The sequence below is a fragment of the Protopterus annectens genome, chromosome 3.part1 (assembly GCF_019279795.1).
Source record: "Protopterus annectens isolate FY-2018-M chromosome 3.part1, PAN1.0, whole genome shotgun sequence".
Classification (NCBI taxonomy): domain Eukaryota; kingdom Metazoa; phylum Chordata; order Ceratodontiformes; family Protopteridae; genus Protopterus; species Protopterus annectens.
This window is the reverse complement of record NC_056732.1, coordinates 1561736161-1561755881: the sequence shown is the minus strand read 5'-3', so window position 1 is coordinate 1561755881 and position 19721 is coordinate 1561736161. Positions and strand designations below refer to the sequence as shown.

At 41.2% G+C, this 19721-nt stretch overlaps 1 protein-coding gene across 1 annotated transcript in view; it reads left to right on the top strand.

Annotated features, from left to right (window-relative positions):
• LOC122797804 (SCO-spondin-like) overlaps positions 1-19721 on the top strand; it is a 4708783-nt gene that overhangs the window by 3039730 nt on the left and 1649332 nt on the right. The window lies entirely within an intron of this gene.

Sequence of the window (19721 nt, the reverse complement as noted above, 5' to 3'; positions counted from 1 at the left end):
GTGGTGGCGGCCACTAAGAAAGAGATGTCTGAATCATCTTCCTCTGTCCATCCTCCTAATAAGGATTCTAGGGCAATGGACAGATATGGGAAGCGCATATTTAGTTCGGCGACTTTTTCCATCCGATCGTTCAACTACCTTACGCATTTCACGCGTTTACAGAGAGATCTCATTAAGGGATTAGGAGATACTCTCCAGGGACACACAGATGCTGCTGTCGCCGAGAAAGTGACAGCACAACTTAACACTCTAAATTCCATAGTCAACTCATCCATGAGGCTGATTTCATATGCAGCCAAAGGATCAAGTAGAGAGGTAGCTTCAGCGATTGCCCTGAGAAGACAATCCTGGTTGCGCTTATGCTCCTTTGCGGAACCCCAACGCCCCCTTCGATGGTGCCTCCTTGTTTGGGCACAAAGTAAAGGAGACTCTCACGAGGTGTGAACAAGAAGGGAAGACTCTGTCTGCCATAGGGGTCCGTTTTTCCGTTCCATCTAGACCCTACCCTAAAGGGCAACGAGGAGGAAAAATGTGGTTCTGAAAGACTCAGGGATCTTTTCAACACACCCAAAGTGACGCCCCCTCCAGAGGCAGAGGAGGGGGAAGAAACATAAGACATCGCCCAGCCGGCAGAGGGGGTCCGCAAAATCAGGGTGACAGAGAGACCTTCTCTGGAAAACCCTTCCAGCAGTCCTGAGTGCAGGCCCAGCTGTCCTACTCTGGAGGCAGTCGGGGGTCGCTTGGCTTTATACCCAGAGGCCTGGCTAAATCTTACATCAGATTACTGGGTAAAAAGCATAGTTACCAGAGGCTACAACATCCCCTTCATAAAAATACCACCAAACTCCAAAAAACTCCCAGATGTTCCACCCAGTCTGCGAGACCAAGCAACCATAGAGATAAGAAGGTTGCTCGAAAACAGAGTCATCCAACCAGTCCCAGCGGACCAAATAGGATCCGGAACTTACTCAAGGTTCTTTTTAGTTCCAAAGAAAACAGGGGACTGGAGGCCAGTTTTAGACCTCAGCAAGTTAAATACCTTTGTGAAAAAGGAAAAGTTCCGGATGGTCACGCTTCAGTCAATCCTCCCTTTTCTGCAAAAGGGCGACTGGATGTGCTGTATAGATCTCAAAGATGCATACTACCATATCAAAATGGCCAGGGCGTCCAGAGATCACTTGCGCTTCCGGCTGGGAGGCAGTCATTTCCAGTTTTGCGCTCTGCCCTTTGGTCTCACCTCAGCCCCCAGGGTGTTCACCAAATGCATGGCAGTAGTAGCGTCTCACTTGAGATGAAACGGATTCCGGGTGTTTCCTTATCTAGACGACTGGCTCCTTTCCGCCACCACCAAGTGTCGTCTTCTACAAGCCAGGGACTACACCATCAGTCTTTGCTCTTCACTAGGCATAACGGTGAATTTTGGAAAATCTGTCTTATTGCCATCACAGCATATCTTATTTATAAGAGCACAGCTAGACACTTCCCTGGCTCAAGTTTCTCTCCCCCCATCAAGAGTATCAGACCTCAGGCATCAAATTTCGCTCCTTCTTCACAACAACAGAGTCCCTGCACGACAAGTATTAAGAGTGCTAGGCTTGATGGCAGCCTCCCTTCTTGTAGTTCCTTTAGGCAGGATGCACATGAGGATCCTTCAATGGATGCTATTCTCCCAGTGGTCATATCTACAACTTCCACTATCTCACGAAATCTTGATCACAAATTCTTGCAAGAAGGATCTCTTGTGGTGGATACACAGTCAAGAGCTAACACTAGGACGACCCTTTGTATTACCCAGTCCAGTAGCAACTCTTACCACGGACGCTTCCCTGATAGGGTGGGGGGGATTCTTTCAGATACAAACAGTCCAAGGTCAATGGTCCAACTTGGAGTACAATCTGCACATCAGTGTTCTAGAGCTAAGGGCAGTGTTTCTAGCATTGCAACACTTTCACAAGTCCTTACCTCGGGGAACAGTGACAGTTCAGACAGACAACATGTCAGTGGTCTGGTACATAAACAAGCAAGGGGGAACCAGATCTTACCCGTTATGCAGAGAGGCCCTCAGAATTTGGCAATGGGCAAAGTCCACTGGACGCTTTCTGATAGCAATGCACATCCCAGGGACTTCCAACGTAATTGCGGACAGGTTGAGCAGAGCCATCCTGTTCCCTCACGAGTGGTCCCTCAAACCTCAAGTGGCGGAAGAGATCTTCCGCAGATGGGGCCAGCCTTGCTGCGACCTGTTTGCATCCCCTTTGAATGCCAAATGCAGAACCTACGTTGCCCTGTTACCCCCCCCCCAGGGGGTGTCCCCAGGGACGCACTGGTATACGATTGGCCCCCGGGTCTCCTTTATGCTTTTCCTCCTGTTCCACTAATTCCCAGGTTTTTGCAGAAAGCCAAATGTCTGGACAGGACCATAATACTGATAGCCCCATTCTGGCCTCGACAAATCTGGTTTCCTTTCCTTCAATCCCATCAAGTGGAGGAACCGTGGATACTAGACCTGGAGCCAGACCTGTTGACACATTCGTCGGGAGTTCCTCACACCTTCCTCAAGTCCCTCAAACTGACAGCTTGGCTGCTTCTCTTCCCATCTTAGCCAGGTCGGACTTACTATCTCCTGCAGTACAACAAATTATTGTATCTTCTCACAAACCATCTGCAAGAAAATTGTACATCAGCAAATGGAACCGTTTTGTGCACTGGGCCTCCAAACAAGGTATAGATCCATTCGGGGCCCCAGTACACAAGATACTAGATTTCCTCACCTCACTTTTTCAAGAAGGAGCTTCAACATCCACTATAAGGGTTCAACTGGCCGCTATATCCAATTTTCAAATTGGCCGTGAGGATGGTTCTCTTATGTCCCACAGGCTTTGTAAAGCCTTCATGAAAGGTACTTTTCACCTCTGTCCCCCTTTTCGTAATCCAATAGCACCTTGGAATCTTAATCTCATGCTGTCACAACTCATGTTGCCCCCTTTTGAACCAGCAACCACAACTCCGTTAAAATTTCTTTCATGGAAAACACTATTCCTGGTTGCCATCACTTCCGCCAGAAGAGTTGCAGAGTTACAGGCTCTATCTATCCGACCCCCGTACATGATTTTTCATCCGGATAGAGTAACCTTGCTCACCAATCCGTCCTTCCTTCCGAAGGTTTGTTCGATTCAGAACATCAATCAATCTATCGAACTACCTACCTTCTTTAAAAATCATTCCAATAAGCTGGAATACACATTGCACAAGTTGGACGTTCACAGACAACTAAGATTTTACTTACATAGGACAAAAAAGTACAGAAAGTCAGATCAACTATTTGTCTCATATGCTGACCAAAGAAAAAGACAGGCGGTAACGAAGGTTACCTTATCCAAATGGATCTCAGATTGCATAAATTTCGTATATGCTGAATCCAAACAACAACTTCCTTTCAAACCCTGAGCTCATTCTACAAGTGCGATTGCTACCTCTTCAGCCCATACCGCTCATTTGCCTTTAGATACCATTTGTGCAGCGGCAACTTGGGCAAAACCACATACCTTTATCGCCCACTACAAGCTAGACAAGAGCTCCAGGGACAGGGCGACGTTTGGTTCCACTGTACTCAGTAATGTTCTCCCTTGAGCCACCCGGGAAAAAGGAGCTAGGGACGCTACCTGTGTGTAAGAACAAACGGCGAGATTGAACAATTTCACATTAAGAAGTTATGTCTTACCGTAACGATCCATGTGAATTGTTCATCTCGCCTTTGTTCTTACATTCCCCCCCCTCCATCCCCCATCCTACGGTCTGGGAGAACGGTTTTCAATTAGATTCCTTTTCAGCCTTTTCTAGGTATGGTTGGCATGTTATTAACATCAGTAATGGCATCTTTTATCCTCTACCTGGCAGTAGGGTTCCAGATACTTTGTAGTATCTGTTTATAAGTGTTTTAGACACATTTCTAAGAGGGATTCTTCTGGTATAGCAAACTAGATCTGAGGGTTAGCACCGGAGGATCATGGGATATTACTGTGCCTTGAGCTTTCTCGAAGATGCGAGCTAGTGATGCGTCCGACTCGGAGCCGAGGATTGGCTCCAAACCCGTGTGTAAGAAGAAAGGCGAGATGAACAATTCACATGGATCGTTATGGTAAGACATAACTTCTTATTAATAAGTATGACTGACAACAATGCTGAACTGAAGGCTATCTGCAGAATGTGTTTTTGGTGGGGTATAGTGTTTATATGTTTGTGTTATGAGTACTCTTTGGCTTGTGTGGTGCCTTGTTGAGTGGAATTCTGCTCTTGTACCAAGTTAATAGGTTCATAGGTATATACTAAGCTAAAGAGCACTGGGGCCTTATAAGCCTATGCAGCCCAGATGTATCACATATTATTGTGCCTTAGATTATTTTAAGGAACATATGTTAATTATGGGTGGCATTATCGCTCAATGGATAGTGTTGTCTCACAGCAAGAGATTCCCCAGTTCATAGGTTCATAGGTAGGTACTAGGCTATCGGCCCTAGGGGCTATACAAGCCCAGCCAAAAAGGTACCCCGGGTTTTGCCACCCAAGAAAATTATTTTCCTGTGCCACTGTCGAGCAGAGCCACAGAACTGATAGGGTGAATTTCCTATTTTCCATCCAGTCATCAAGATTTTTCTTGAAGAGTGCTAATGAGGAGCTTTGTTTGATATAGATAGGTAGTTTATTCCAGAGTATGGGAAGTCTCTGGGACAGGAATCTATCCCTCCAGTTCTATTCTTGACTGGGTTGCCTTCTGTTTGGAGTCTGCATGTCCTCCCTGTGTTCGCGTGGGCTTTCTTCATGTGTTCTCTTTTTCTCACAGGTTCCAAAGAAATGTGGTAGGTGGATTGGACACAATAAATTGGCTCTAGATGATTATCACTGTTGAGGTGACACCCCAAACACATGTAAAAATTGGAAAAAGGGGTTGTGGTTGGATTTTAATTAGGGCATGATTTAATGGCTGCCACTGTTGATCAGAGATATAGTTGCCACACCAGAGGTGAGTTTCCAATTTCCTATCCACTGGTCCAGGTTGAGCTTGAATAGGTATAGGGAAGGGCATTTCCTAAGTATTTCTTTTAAGGGATCATTACCAGTTTGTTTCTTAGTGTGCAGTGGCAGTCATTCCCATTTTCAGGGACTTTTACTCTTCTCTGAACTGGTGCACCTGTGGAGTTGGTATGTTGAAGGCTTAGGGGATGTTAGCTATTGCTCTCCACGTGGACTGTTCAGGGGGCTTACCTCGCTGAAAAAAAAAGGTTTGTTTTAGGCTTTGTTCTGTTTTAGGAGCCAACTTGCAGCAGTCAGTCTTTTTTATTTGATGTTTGCTGTTGTTTTAGTTCAAAGTTAGCTGAAATAGTCATATAAATATGTGTTGCTCTTGGCTAAAATATTGGAGAAAGTTGTTTATAAATATTTTTAATGAGGAATGTAGTATTTATACATATTTTAATGAGGAATGTAGTATCCATTCTCAACATATACATGACTTTGTAACAAGTTACAGTAGCACAGATGTGCTTTTCTAAGTTACAGATATATTTGAGAATATAGACAAAGACTGGCTTACTTATACAAAATTCATTGACCTAAAGAGAGACTTTTATTTATTGGGCCATGTACTACTTTTCAAATCTTACTACCACTTCTTTTTCTTTTTTTGTTTCAACTGACGGACATTTGTAGTTCTCCATTTATCTTATTAACATGAACATTCAAATTCTTTTCCATCAGTCATTTTCAACTATCTTCCTTACTCATTCCAATAGATCCCAAGATTCAGTACTACACCCCATATTCTTCTTACGTGTCAGTAGTTTATCTAGCCTGCTGATCTAAACATATTCCTCTGTGTAGAAGACCTGTTGTTATTAAAAGGTAGTACATTTATCGAAGACTTGGAAACCGGATTGGAAAGTAATTTCTTTAAGATTTGCTCCCGGATTTCTTCCGAGAAGCTAGCACACTTCAGTAAACCTGATATTTTGATTTTGGGACTAACGGAATACTTTCATCCTGTTAGTAGACATTGAAAATCCTCATATGGCAGCTCTGTCCCCCCAGTAAACACTTGCAAACACTGTGGTATTAAACCTGATCCCACTCTTTATTATCAGTAAAGTTCTTAATCAACTTAAAATTGCCTAAAGGTTAATCAGCATATTAACTCCAGAATCACACAGATTCACAGAATGTAACATAATTATTCCCACTTGAATGTGTCTTTCCTTTTATTTTTCATGACAGTTCTCATAATACTACATTTCTACAAAAAACATGCTCAGTAATATGTGCCACTTCATTCATATCATTGATTGTGCATTATACACCTGCAGCTTCCTTAATTTTGCAACTTTTTTTTTAAGTAATCTGCTTTATAACCTTTCTCTGGACTACATGAAAAGAGACATAGAAGAACTCTCAGATCATGTGGCCCAGGCAGGTATGACCCTAGCCCTGAGTAACACCTTGCCTTCGCTCAGAATGATACCGCAGTACAAGGACAAAATGATTGACTTCAACAACTGGCTAAACCTCTGGTGTCATTCAAAGGGGATCCAGTATCTGTCTGCCTGGGCCAACATGATCGCCAGACTACGATGCTTTGCCAGAGATGGTCTTCACCTGTCGCCCCTGGGATTCAGGTTACTGGCTAAGGCTCTTGCCACCCCTGTAGTGCTTTTTTTAGGCAAAGTTCAAAGGACAAAACCACCACCGTAACCAGTACAAGCATGCAAAATCTGAAGAAGTCTAAGCCTCAAAATGCACTCTCGAGGCACTCATAAAAATGGAGAACATCGCTATCTGTTCAGTAACTGAGACCTGGTTCAAGGCTCCAGAGAGCACCCCTGCAATACCAGGCTACAACTCTTACCACACTTTTCGGCCACCAAACCAGGACCAAAACAATAAAGGTGGAGGAATGTCCGTATTCAACAAGGATATCCACACCACCAGGCTTGTTGCCCAACACAATGCATATGAAATTCTCCAGGTGCAACTAACACTAGGTAAGACTGCAATCCAAATTGTAGCTTGCTACAGATCCCCCACCATGCCCCAAAAGTCTCACTACACCTTTCTAAACATGCTGGAAAGTATTAAGATACAACCAAACACTCTAATACTGGGTGATTTCAACTACCCTGCCATTAACTGGGAAAACTACTCATGTACCAACACCTTTGCCCAAGGGTTCTTGGAATTCATAAATTCCAATGCCCTGGATCAACTAATCCATAGTCCCACCAGGGGCTCTGATATCTGAGACCTGGTCATTACCAACATGGGAAATCGATGATTCACACCTATGGTCACCCCCTCGTTGATCAGGTCTGACTATAAGCTAATCACCCTTGACATCCACATCCCTCTGCCACACCCCAGTAAGGAAACCTCTCTAAAAAAACTTCACCAAAGCCAACTTCATGTTACTCAAGTCAGAAGTGACAAACTTCATGACATCCATGCAGACGAGAACTGAAAGTTTGACTACTGAATCCTGCACTAAGGCACTGTACGAGCACATCAACTCATGCATGAATCATGCCATCCCAAATAAAACCAAGGCACTTTGCTCCAAAAAAAAGAAGCCAATCTGGTGGTCCCCTGCCATAAACAAACTTTACAACAAAAGGAAGAAACTTTTGCAGAAAAACAGAAAATCCCTGGATGCAAAAAGCTCCCTTACCAGCCTCAGTAAGAAGCTGAGATCCCTCATAAAATCCTCCAAAGCTAGTTGCGAAAATAAAATCGCCAAAAATTCCAAAGACAACCACAAGGCATTCTATAGCTATGTCAAGAATCTAAATGTCAATGCTCAGATCTGCTCTGAGGTACAAAAGAATGGCATTAAATATACTGATCCCAAGGATATTGCCAATATCCTGGCAGATCGATTCAGTGCCAACTTCACCCCCCTCTCACCCTCTAAAGGGCCCATCTCAATAGCGAAAGATTGCCAAATTCTGGTAATGGCCACACAGGTAAAAAATGCACTCTCCAAAGCTAAGAATGCAGCATCCATGGGACCAGACGACATCCCGGGCTGTGTACTACATGAACTACAAAATGAACTGGCACCTCACCTAAGTGTCATGTTTAATCATAGCCTCACCTCAGGCTTCATGCCCACTGAGTGGCACACAGCTACAGTTATCCCACTCCACAAGGGGGGATCCTCCTTAGATCCTGGGAACTACCGCCCCATCAATCAGACGAGCCTGATCTGCAAGGGCATGGAAACGTATTATCATGAAACTTATAAACAAATACATTGGCAACCTTCAAACACTGGATCCCACCCAGTTTGGGTTTGTGAAGGGCTGATCTTATCACCTAAACCTGATTGACTTTTTCGAATCAGTCTGCAGAGCTGTGGACCAGGGTAAGGTGGTCCACACAGCCTATCTGGACCTTGCCAAGGCCTTCAACACCATCCCCCACTCTGGAATCATGGATAAACTTACTAAGCTGGGCATTAATCCCTATGTCACTCAATTGGTTGCCAACTGGCTTTCTGACAGAACCCACACTGTAAAAGTAGCCGACTCCAAATCCAGTTCCAGACAAGTGACAAGTGGAGTACCTCAGGTTTCAGTCCTGGGACGCCTCTTGTTTGGCATCTACTTCTCTGAAGTGCAGACCAATACTAAGAGACTCTGGCTAACAAAGTTCGCAGATGATTGCAAACTGGGAGTCATTATTGAATCCTCAAATTATGTGGATATTCTGCAAGAGGGTCTTACAGAAACAGATGCTTGGTGCCAGAGCCAAGGGCTGAAGCTCAATGCCAAGAAATGTATAGTTATCCCATTTGGGAAAAAACATGTACCTGTGAATTACCACATAGGTGGCAATATACTAAATACCGAAAGTGTGATAAGTGACTTAGGGACACTGGTGGATATTGGTCTCACCTTCGATAACCACATCACCACAACAATTACTGACAACCAAACAAAACGAAAAAATGAACTGCAGAACTGCTGGCAAAAAAAAACAAGTAAACCAGAAGCCAAAAATTTAGCGCTTTCATCCACTGTTTAATACGTGAACTTCCTCAGAAACATTTTCAGAAACATTTTCAAGTGATTTCCGGTTCCTTAAATAACTTACTAAACAGGAAATGACATCATGACCATCAAACTGAAAAAATAACAAATGTGATTTTCTACAAAAATGAAGTATTATCATAATGATAACAAATAAATATATTTTATTTATTTTATTTTACATTTGTTGACCGGGCTAGTCTGGCTGGATACATGTCCATTTTCAGCAGAGGCCCGAGGAGAAAAGCTCCACTAAATACTAAGTACATTACAAAATATCACAAATGTTTATAAGTAACAAATTAGAAAATCATAACATCACACAGAATGCAAGATAGATTCAAGGAGAAGCACATTTCGATGAGCAGTTAATACCATATTAGCAATTTTACATAGAATGTACCTAGGTCGATTAGTACTGTAAAAGGAGAAGAAATAAGACAGATACTAATGGGAAGAGTGAAGGAGAGATATAGTATGAGAAAGAAAAAGGTTAGCCTGGTGTACTGCAGGAACAAAGCCAATGATTTAGGTAGTACAGTTTAATTTTCTGTTTGAATTGAGGCAGGGATGTAGTCAAAGTTATGTCACAAGGTAAGAGATTCCAGCATTTACCTATAGTGTTAGTGAAAAGAGAACAACCTGCTGTGTTGTTTGCCTTTATTGATTTAGTCATAAGTTTACTAGAGGAGCGAAGCGAGTTCAGATTATTATACGGGATTAGGAGTTGAGAGAGTATAGGGGTGTTGTCAGGTAGGTGTAATATGTTGTGAGCTATAGTGAGTTGAGGAATTTTTAGGTAGTTTTGAAATTCGAGCCAGCCAAGTTGCATTAGATTTATACAGTGGTGGGTCCTAAAGGGGTTACTAGTGGCGAAACGTGCTATGTTATTATAGCAAGTTTCAAGTTTGTTAAGATTGTTTTTCTTGAGGTTGGTATAAATGGGAGAAGCATATAGGAGAGTAGATAGGAGATGGGTTTGAGCACATTTGGTTCTAGTTGCTGGGGTTAGAAAAGGTTTAATACGATATAGGGATCCAATTTTTTTGTTAACAACCTTGATGGTGTTGTTTATGTGCTGATCGAAGGAAAGATGATTGTCAATGGTTATTCCAAGAAGTTTAGTAGTTGGATCAGGCGAGATGATAGTGCCATTATTAGAAGAAATGGTAAAGTTTAAAGGGGGACCGAGAGGTGGGGAGAAGAGGAGGAGTTTAGTTTTTTGCATTTAGTAGGAGAAACCGTTTAGAAAACCAAGTTTCTACTTTGTTAAAGGTATTTTGTGTTAAGGAGGTCAGTTCAGTAGAAGAAGGTGCGGAGCAGATAAGGGTAGAATCATCTGCATATTGTATGCAGGTAGCTTGTGGTATAGCAGTCTGAAGATCGTTTATAAAGCAGGAGAACAGAAGTGGACCTAGAATGGAGCCCTGGGGAACTCCGATGGAAATGGGCAAGAGAGAAGAGATGTGATTTTCCCAAATTACTGCTTGTTGTCTGTTGTTAAGGTAAGATTTAAACCAATTTGTGGCTAGTTTATCACAAGGAAGAGATTCGAGAATATTGATTAAGAGAGAGTGGTTAACCATGTCGAAAGCTTTTGAGAGATCAATGAAAAGAGTGGAGGAGAGAGAATGGTTGTTTCGATTTTTGTTGATAGTATCTATAAAGGAGAGAAGGGCAGTGGTGGTACTATGATGGGGTCTAAAACCATGCTGGCAGTTTGCTATTATGTTGTGGAGGGAGAGGTGGTGTACCAGTTGCTGGTGAATACATTTTTCCATTATTTTTGCAAGGGGTGAAAGAAGGGCAATTGGTCTAAAGTTGGAAAGGTCAAGGGAGTTTCCACCTTTATGAAGTGGTATAATATAGGAGACTTTCCATATATCAGGGATGGTTCCTTCTTGGATAGTTCTGTTGATGAGCAAGGAAGTAGGATAAGCAATTTCTTTAGCAGCTTTCTGAAGGAAAAGAGAAGGGAGCTTGTCAGCAGAAGGGGTGCAGGGTTTAAGTTTGTGAATGAGTTTGAAGATGAAAGAGGTAGATATAGGTTTTAGAGCGAAATTGAGGGAAGAGGTAGTTCTTTTAGGTGGTATATGAGAGTTGTTAGTGTTCATTTGTTTGGCTAGGGTTTGAATAGTTTCAGAGAAAAAAGAGTTGAAAGCATTGGCAGTCTGGAGAGGGGTTTCTGGGTCAGCATTTAGAGGGGAAGGAGTTTTCGCAGTTCCTGGGGAAAGAAGTCTATTTACTGATGACCAGAACTGTTTAGGGTTGTTAATATGTGTTTCCTGGAGGTTACAGTAGAAGTTTTTCTTGTCAGAGATTATTGATTTTTTTGCTAAATTACGAAGCTGGCGGAATTTAACTAAGTCAGGGTTTAGTTTATTACATCTCCAAGATTTCCATGCTTTGTTTCTAGCAAGCATGAGTTTTTTTGTGTTGGTGGTCAGCCATGGGGCCGATTTGGTCTTTACTCTAATAGAGCGTTCTGGTGCGTGAGAATCAAGTATAGATAGGAATGTGGAATTAAAGAATAATACTGCTTCTTCTTGGGGGAGTGATTTTAAGCAATTCCAATTACATGCACTCAGTTCGGCTTTAAAAAGGTCTATGTTAAAGTGTTTGACTGATCGAATTAGCCTTGTATTTGGGAGGTTAACAAATTCTGATTTTTGTCTAGAAATGTAGGTTAGGCAGTGGTCGCTGATGTCATCAGGCATAATACCTACCTTATAATGTGTCTTAACTTTATTAGTTAGTATCCAGTCTAATATACTCTCTTTCTTACTGGGTTTATTGACTCTTGTAGTTGAGGTAATACTTTGTGAAAACCCATGTAGGTTAATATGGGAGGTGGGATTGACTGTATTTATAGTGTTCCAGTCTATGTTAACGTCACCAAGAATTATGGTTTCTTGGGGTAGTTGGTAGAAACCCAGCTTAAAAAGTCTTCTAGTATTGGAATGTTATTACCTGGGGGAAGATACAAACAAATAATGTAAATAGATTTTTGGGGTTAAGTTGGAGTTTAATAATGATGGTTTCTGTTTTGCTATTTAGGTTTGGGCATTCTGGTTGAATAGATATGTTAAGTTGATTTTTGAAGAGTATTGCTACTCCTCCACCCTTACGTTTTAAGCGGTCGTGTCTTATTATGTTATAACCCTGGGGTACAATCTCTGAGTCTTTGTGCCTGGGGTAAGCCAGGTTTCAGAGAGGCAAAGGATGTCAAATGAGTGGATATCTAAGAGGGCATGGATGAAAGGTATTTTGTTATTTATGCTTTGGATGTTAAGGTGTCCTATAAGGAAGTTATTGTTGGGGTTAGGCAAGCAGTTTTGGGGAGGTGGTGAGGTAGGGCCAGGGTTGGGGTGGATGTCTCCATCTAGTAGAGTAGGATTAATAAGTTTTGTTAAGTAGTTCTTATTTAGAATTGTTAGAGATTTTGTTTTTTTGCAAGATAGTAGGGGGTAGGTAAGGTGATGTTGCCTATGGAATTTAGATAGGTGATAACTAGGGGTGGAATTAACATTAGGGTAGGTTGTGAATGTGAGTCTAGTAGAGGTGTGTTTATGTGTGGAGATAAGAGAGTTATCTAGTGAAATTTCAAGAAAGGTGAGAAGGTATGTAGAAAGAAGGGTGGTTGTGATTGCGATAGAGAGTACAGGCATAGTTCGTATGTAGGGAGGCATCATTTAGTAATTAGAGAGGTGAGGAAGTAGAGGGGAAAGTGTAAAGGGGAGAGAATAGAATGTGGTAAGCAATGGAGGGGAAAGTCTGTTGTTTAAAGCAGTAGGTAGATAAGAAAGGATATTAATTGGAAAAGAGAAAGAAAGGCTGGAGTGGAAGGAAAGTGTAAGGAGAGAAGTCTAGGTAATAGTGAAAGGTAATAAAAGATGTATGGTCTTGGGGCAGAGATAGAGTAGGAAGGGATGTACTAAGGCTGGGGAACAATTTGGCGGGAAGGAGAGTAATAGGATAGGAGGGCTAGGGGTGTGGCTATAGAGCTATAAATGTAGGACCCCGGGGGGTGGGTGGGAATTGGGGGTAGGGAGGGGAGCGGAGTGAGCCCGCAGGGTGAACGGAGCGGGTAGAAACAACTGAGGTATAGCCAGGAGACAATCAGAAAAGCAGGTGAGACTATAGGAGCAGCGAGTGTCAATAGGGAAGGGGTAAGATAGGAACCAGATACCAGAGGGGATAGGAGAAAGGTAAGGAGGAGTATGACAGAAAAGAGTACTGAGGATTTAGGAGGAGATGAGTGAGGTGTAATGGAAGAGAGTAGGGCAGGTTACTGGAGAGATATCAGCACAGGTGGTAAGGAGAATAGGCAGTCGGTAAGGAAGAAAATGGAGGTAGAGGGATGGAAAACCAAATTAGCAGAGCAGACTGAGGAGGGCTAATCAGGAAATAGGAGGAAGCAAAGAAGAAAGAGAGAGAGTAGAGCGCCACCTAGTGGCTGGTATAGGTAAATGAGAGGGAGAATGGGGAAAATACAAACAGGACAAGGGAATGAAAAAAGAAAGAAAAATGAGGGCAGTAAAAGGTGAGAGTGAGCGGGTTTTTGGGATAGGAGAGGAGAGGTACTGGCTGCTAGGCACACAAACGCAGGCAGAGTAATGGACTCTGAAGGTGGACCTATACAGAGGCTAAAGAGGCAGAAAGCGAAGCCCAAGACCTACTTTCAGTTCCTTGACTGTAGATCAATATGGGAGGTAGGCAGATTTTCAGTCACTGTAGTCAGGGCCAGGATGATCCAACAGCAGTAGGGCTTAAAGCTGGACAAGATTCAGTAGGGATGGTGCTATTAACTTTTTCAGTTCCTTGACTGTAGATCAATATGGGAGGTAGGCAGATTTTCAGTCACTGTAGTCAGGGCCAGGATGATCCAACAGCAGTAGGGCTTAAAGCTGGACAAGATTCAGTAGGGATGGTGCTATTAACTTCACATTTTGTAGTTGTTTCTGATCTCTTCAAAGATGTCAGTCTACACATTAGTGTTGTCAGCAGAACAGTTATCAGTAATATATACAAATGAATGTATATACACATATATACACATGCATATGTATAAATGCAAAAATACAGTCATAAAAATGCAATGTAAATTCATGCTGTGTGAATAGCATAATAATCAACTTGAACATATGAAATGCATATCCAAAGACCTCTCCCACGTAGACACAACAATCACATGCATGCACACACACACACACACACACACACACACACACACACACACACACACACACACACACACACACACACACACACACACACACACACACACACACACACACACACACACACACACACACACACACACACACACACATAGAACTAAACAGTCACTATGAAAATATAAAATACACATGTAAAAAAATATATGTATATGTAAATATCATAAAAAATATATGACAATATAAAAATAATGATGATATATACACACAAGTACACGCACCTAAATGTGTATAATATAATATATATAAAATGTAATATATGTATAAAACAAAAAAGTATGTATATATATATATATATATATATATATATGAATAATGTAAATCATATCATGTCTCTGAAGGGAATCAGAGTGATATGAACATGTATGTGTGCACACATGTACAACTCACACAAAACACACATGGATCACATGCATATGGTCTCAAACACCTATCTATATTTCAAAAAACATTTTAAATTAATCACCACAACAGTCAGGAAATCTGTCTATGTGGCATACCTCATCACTAAGGGCTTTTCATCCAGAAAAAAGGAGGTCATTCTCCCACTGTACTCATCCCTCATTAGACCCTTTATAGAATACAGCACCCCGTTTGGTATGTACCTCTCAAGACATCTGCAACAACTGGAAAGGTCGCAGAAATACCTCACTAAAAGAATCACAGGCCTAAAGCAGATGCCCTATGCTGACCATCTAAAAAATCTTCAGCTATAGTCTGTCACATATCGTCGACTCAGAGGCGATCTCTGCTTAACATGCAAGGCCATGTCAAACCCAGTGCTGTTGAACATGCTGCACTTAAAGAAATCCCAATCCCTCAGAGACACACGCTCCAGGGATCTAAACCTTATCACAATGAACAAAACATGCTGGAGGGATAGGTTCCTGACCCATAGACTCTCCAGACTCTGGAATAGACTGCCCATACATGTCAAGCAGAGTGCCTCCTTGGCCCTCTTCAAAAAGAACCTTGACGATTGGATGGGAGATGGGAAATTCACCCTTGGGATCACCCTTCTAGGCAGGGGTCCAGGGAAGTAAATATTGTGGGAAGAAATAGCCAGGGAAGGCTTGTATAGGCCCTAGGGTCAATAGCCTAGTACCAAGCTATGAACCTATGAACATGGAATCCCTGTAGCATGCAAGCTAAATAAAATGTTGTGCTGCTTCCTACAGCTATCCCATCAGCAATGTTCACTTACTGTGATATGACTTCCTATCATAAAATTAAACCTGGAGTTTGGAATTATATCACCTATCAAAAACTTGTCTGTCCTGTCTCTTGCCTTTAGACTGTCACTGTTGAGATATTTGGTACACAATGTAGATGCTTTAGAGATTTACTCCTTTTCATATAGCCAGTCATACGTTCTTCATTCATCTACTGATTGTATCATAATATATTTACATCTAATGATGACATTTCCATATAAATCTGTATCCTCTTATGGTTAATCATATTTATATATTATATATTTTATAATCCCGAAAGTTGGTAATATCATCAGTTGATTTTTATATTGGTTTGAACAGTTTTGTTATTGCCTTCAGCTCAGGTTTTGACTAAATAGGGCCTTCATATCAGCCCAGCAATCTTGTAAACAAAAGCATTTTTAAAAATAAAATATTTATTTATTTATTTGACATTTGCTGACCTGGAATGTCTGACTGAGCTTGCACCCTTTTTCAGCAGAGGCCGGGGAAGAAAAGCTCCACAAAGTATTACATACAACATAAAATGTTTACAAACAGTAGAGTATACATGAGGTAATATAAACATGCATTATAATGCTTGGATTCCCACTTGTAGCATGAGAATTTAAAAAGTGTTATTTACAAAAATGACAAAACAATATGTTAAAGTCAGTCATATATCTCCAATACATAAGCAATTTCCCATGTAGAGGAAGGAATGACAAATTCACTTTTAAGATAAGAGTACAAAAAGTACTGTATATCAAATCTTAGTTGTTATAGGCAACAGCATGTACAACAGTAATCAGAATCAGAGGGGAAGTTGATAGAGAAAGTAGGTGACAGAAAAAGGAAAAATGTCAAAAGAAAAAAGGGGGTGGCTATGGGTGAAAGAGGGAACATTAGAGATTTTTTTTAAATTAATAAATAAGAGAACAGAGTAACAGTAGTTAGAATCAAGTGAAATCTGAGAAAGGGGAGTAAGCTAAGTGGGAAAAGAAGGGAAGGAGGTGAATATGACTAGTGGAGAAATTTGAGAGGGGGCTGTATGCAAAGGTGTCAGATTATTACGTTCATGGTGGTTGTGTGCAAGAGCAAGTCCCGGTATTTGTAAAGTGGACTTTTAGGGCAATTTTAAATGGGTGTGGGTGTGTGGTAGATCTGATTGTTAAAGGTGGCTTATTCCAGTGGATAGAGGTAAGACAGTTGTAGTGGGTTTCACCAACTGATTTTTTAGGATTGTAGATGTCAAGCAGGTTTTGGCTGGTGCTTCTAAGTTTTGTGGTAGGTAGGTAGTAATTTAAGATGTTGGAAATGTTAGGGCAGAAGGAAGGTTTGTAGAGGATGGAGTGTATAATATTAAGTTGATAGAAAATAAGTTGATTGGGGAAGTCAAGCCAGTTCAGTGTTTTCAAGGCCAGGTAGTGACGGGATTTAAGATGAGTGTTGGCAGCGAATCTAGCTATTTTGTGATATGTATTTTCCATCTTATTCAGTTGTGTTGCCTGTAGGTTAATGAGAATTTGGGAGCCATAGAAGAGATAAGGTAGGAGATAACGAGAGAGAATAACTGTCTTGCCTCTGGTGTGAGATATCTTTTGCTACGGTATAGTAAGCCAAGCTTTTGGTTACTATTTTTGATACAGTAATTTATATAATGGTCGAACTTTAGTTTATCATCAATTGTGAACCCTAGAAGTTTGGTATGGGATTCAACATTAATGGTGGTGTTGTCTAATGAGGTGATAGTGAAAGTTGAGATGTTATGAGAGAGTGATTTAGGCAGAAATAAAAGTAGTTTAGTTTGCTTAGCAATGAGTATTAGCCGGTTATTGGTTAGCCAGGTTTCAATTTTTGTGAAAGTTTGCTGGGTTTTGGAAAGCAGGTCTGAGAAATAATCAGAGGAGGTGATGACTGTAGAATTGCCCACATATTGGATGAAAGTTGAGTTGGGGCAGGATTTATAAAGATTGTTAGTAAAAATGTTGAATAGAAGAGGTCCTAAGATGGAGCCTTGGGGTACACCTGTGGTGACTGGCAGAGAAGGGGACAGTATAGAAAGCTATCTAACGGACTGTTGCCTATTGGACAGATAGCTGTTGAACCAATAGACAGTGGATGGGGACAAATTTAAGTTCATTTAATGTAGAAATGAGCAAAAGATGAGACACAGTATCGAATGCCTTCGATAAGTCCAGGAACAGGCAAAATAATAGTTTATTATTGTGTCTGGATTGCGCAACTGAATTGGTAAAAGTGATGAGAGTGGTGGAAGTACTATGGTTCGGTCGAAAACCATGCTGAGTGGGTGTTAAATGGTTTTCTATTAATATGTGGCTTAATAATTGTGCATGGACACATTTTTCCATGATTTTTGAGAGTGAAAAGAGAATAGCTATAAGTCTAAAATTGGAAATTTCTGTAGATTTTCCTCCTTTATGGATGGGGATAGTATAGCATTTTTTCCAGATAGATGGAACAATAGATTCAGGCAGTGAGTGATTTATCAGACTAGATAAGGGGTAAGCAATGGAACAGGCGGCTAGGTTTAGGAAGTGTGGTGGCAAGCTGTCAGCAGAAGGAGAGAATGGCTTTAGGTTCTTAAGAATTTTTTTGATATAGGCAGTTGATACAGGTTGAAAAGAAAAGGTGTTTTTTGTGGATTGGGGTATTTTTCAGAGTGAATCAGAAGCAGTGGTGGAGTTAGGAAGAGGTCTGGAGCTAGAAGGCAGTAATTTACTGATGGTGTTGATGAAAAAAAGAATTGAACTGGGTGGCTATTTCTGTGGGAGACAGGTTAGGATCAGGGTTGGGAGATGGTGGGTTACCTGGATGTAAGATGAGGTTAATTGACTTCCAGAAGTCCCTAGGGTTATTATTGTGATTAAAGGTGTATTGTGAGTAGAAGTTACTTTTATCAGATACTATCATTTTTTTAGTTTTGATGCTAAGTTCTTTATATTTTAAATAAATAAAAAACTGTGTAAGGGTCAGGGACGACTTTGCTGTACATCCTTGCTATACTGTGTTCACACTGCTTGAGAGTGAAGCATTGTAAATATGTAAAGGATAGACTGCTGTTCTGTGAGTCCTACTTGTACCATGTCTCTATACACCAACTACACAATAAATGTATAAGGCACAAAGATTGCTATGATGTGATATAATCCTTAAATTCTTTGTTTTCTACTTCTCCTCATCCAGAGCACTTTCTCATTACTTTGACTACATATAGTGGGCAGTACCACTATGCAGTGCCCACCCCCCATTAACCCACCCTAAACATCATGTCTTACAGCACTGGCACTCAGTGTGCCACTGAAATGAACACCACAGTGGTGCTTCTACTGCTAGGGGTGCAGTTCACTGCACTGTAGTTCACACTGAGCACTGACTGACATACTTCTGATTTCACCTGTCAACTGCATGTCTGTTTGTGCTGTGACTATCATGCCTTCTGTACTTCAAAGCAGTACTGATATCTCTGAATCTGTTCCCCCTCTTGTTGCACACAATTTAGTCTTTTAGAAACCAACATATTGCAACCAGAATAACTTTCTCTAGTAGACTGTATAACCCGATGCCTTTGTATTTCATAGCATTTAGATTTAGATATGTAAGAAGGTGTAAAATTTGAACTCTTCAGGACCCACTGCTTTTCTCTTCAGAGGTTTTGCACATAATAGTGAATGGACTGAGAAATGGATGCAGTTACATTTCCAAAGGCAGTGTTTGTAGGGAGTGGTTGTAACAACCTGACAGACAGGATGGCAATTGCAGGGAACCACAAGGTATGCCCTTTCCTGTACTGAGTGAATATCCAGAATTAGTGCCATAAATCTCATAACATTCTTTGCTGAATGGCAGAATCTTTCACTCTGCTGAAGGCTGCAGAGGGTAATGTTTTCTCTTACTTATTTCTGTTTTTCTGGGGCATAAAATGAATATATGAGGCACACTTTACTGAAAGATTCCAAACATGCCTTCAGAACTTTACTATCTTCAAACATTGTGTGGCATGCCATATCCCATGTTTCATGCATTTCCATATGATCTAATCATCGGTTCCTGAAATATTATGCATAATAATATAATGGAACTGAAAAGCAGATTTTCTTAACAGAGTTTTAGTACTCTGCTTTAATGTCATGTGAAACAGTCATTTGTTTCAGGGACAGAATAACTGTACTGACTCAGATAACCATTTCTTTCAT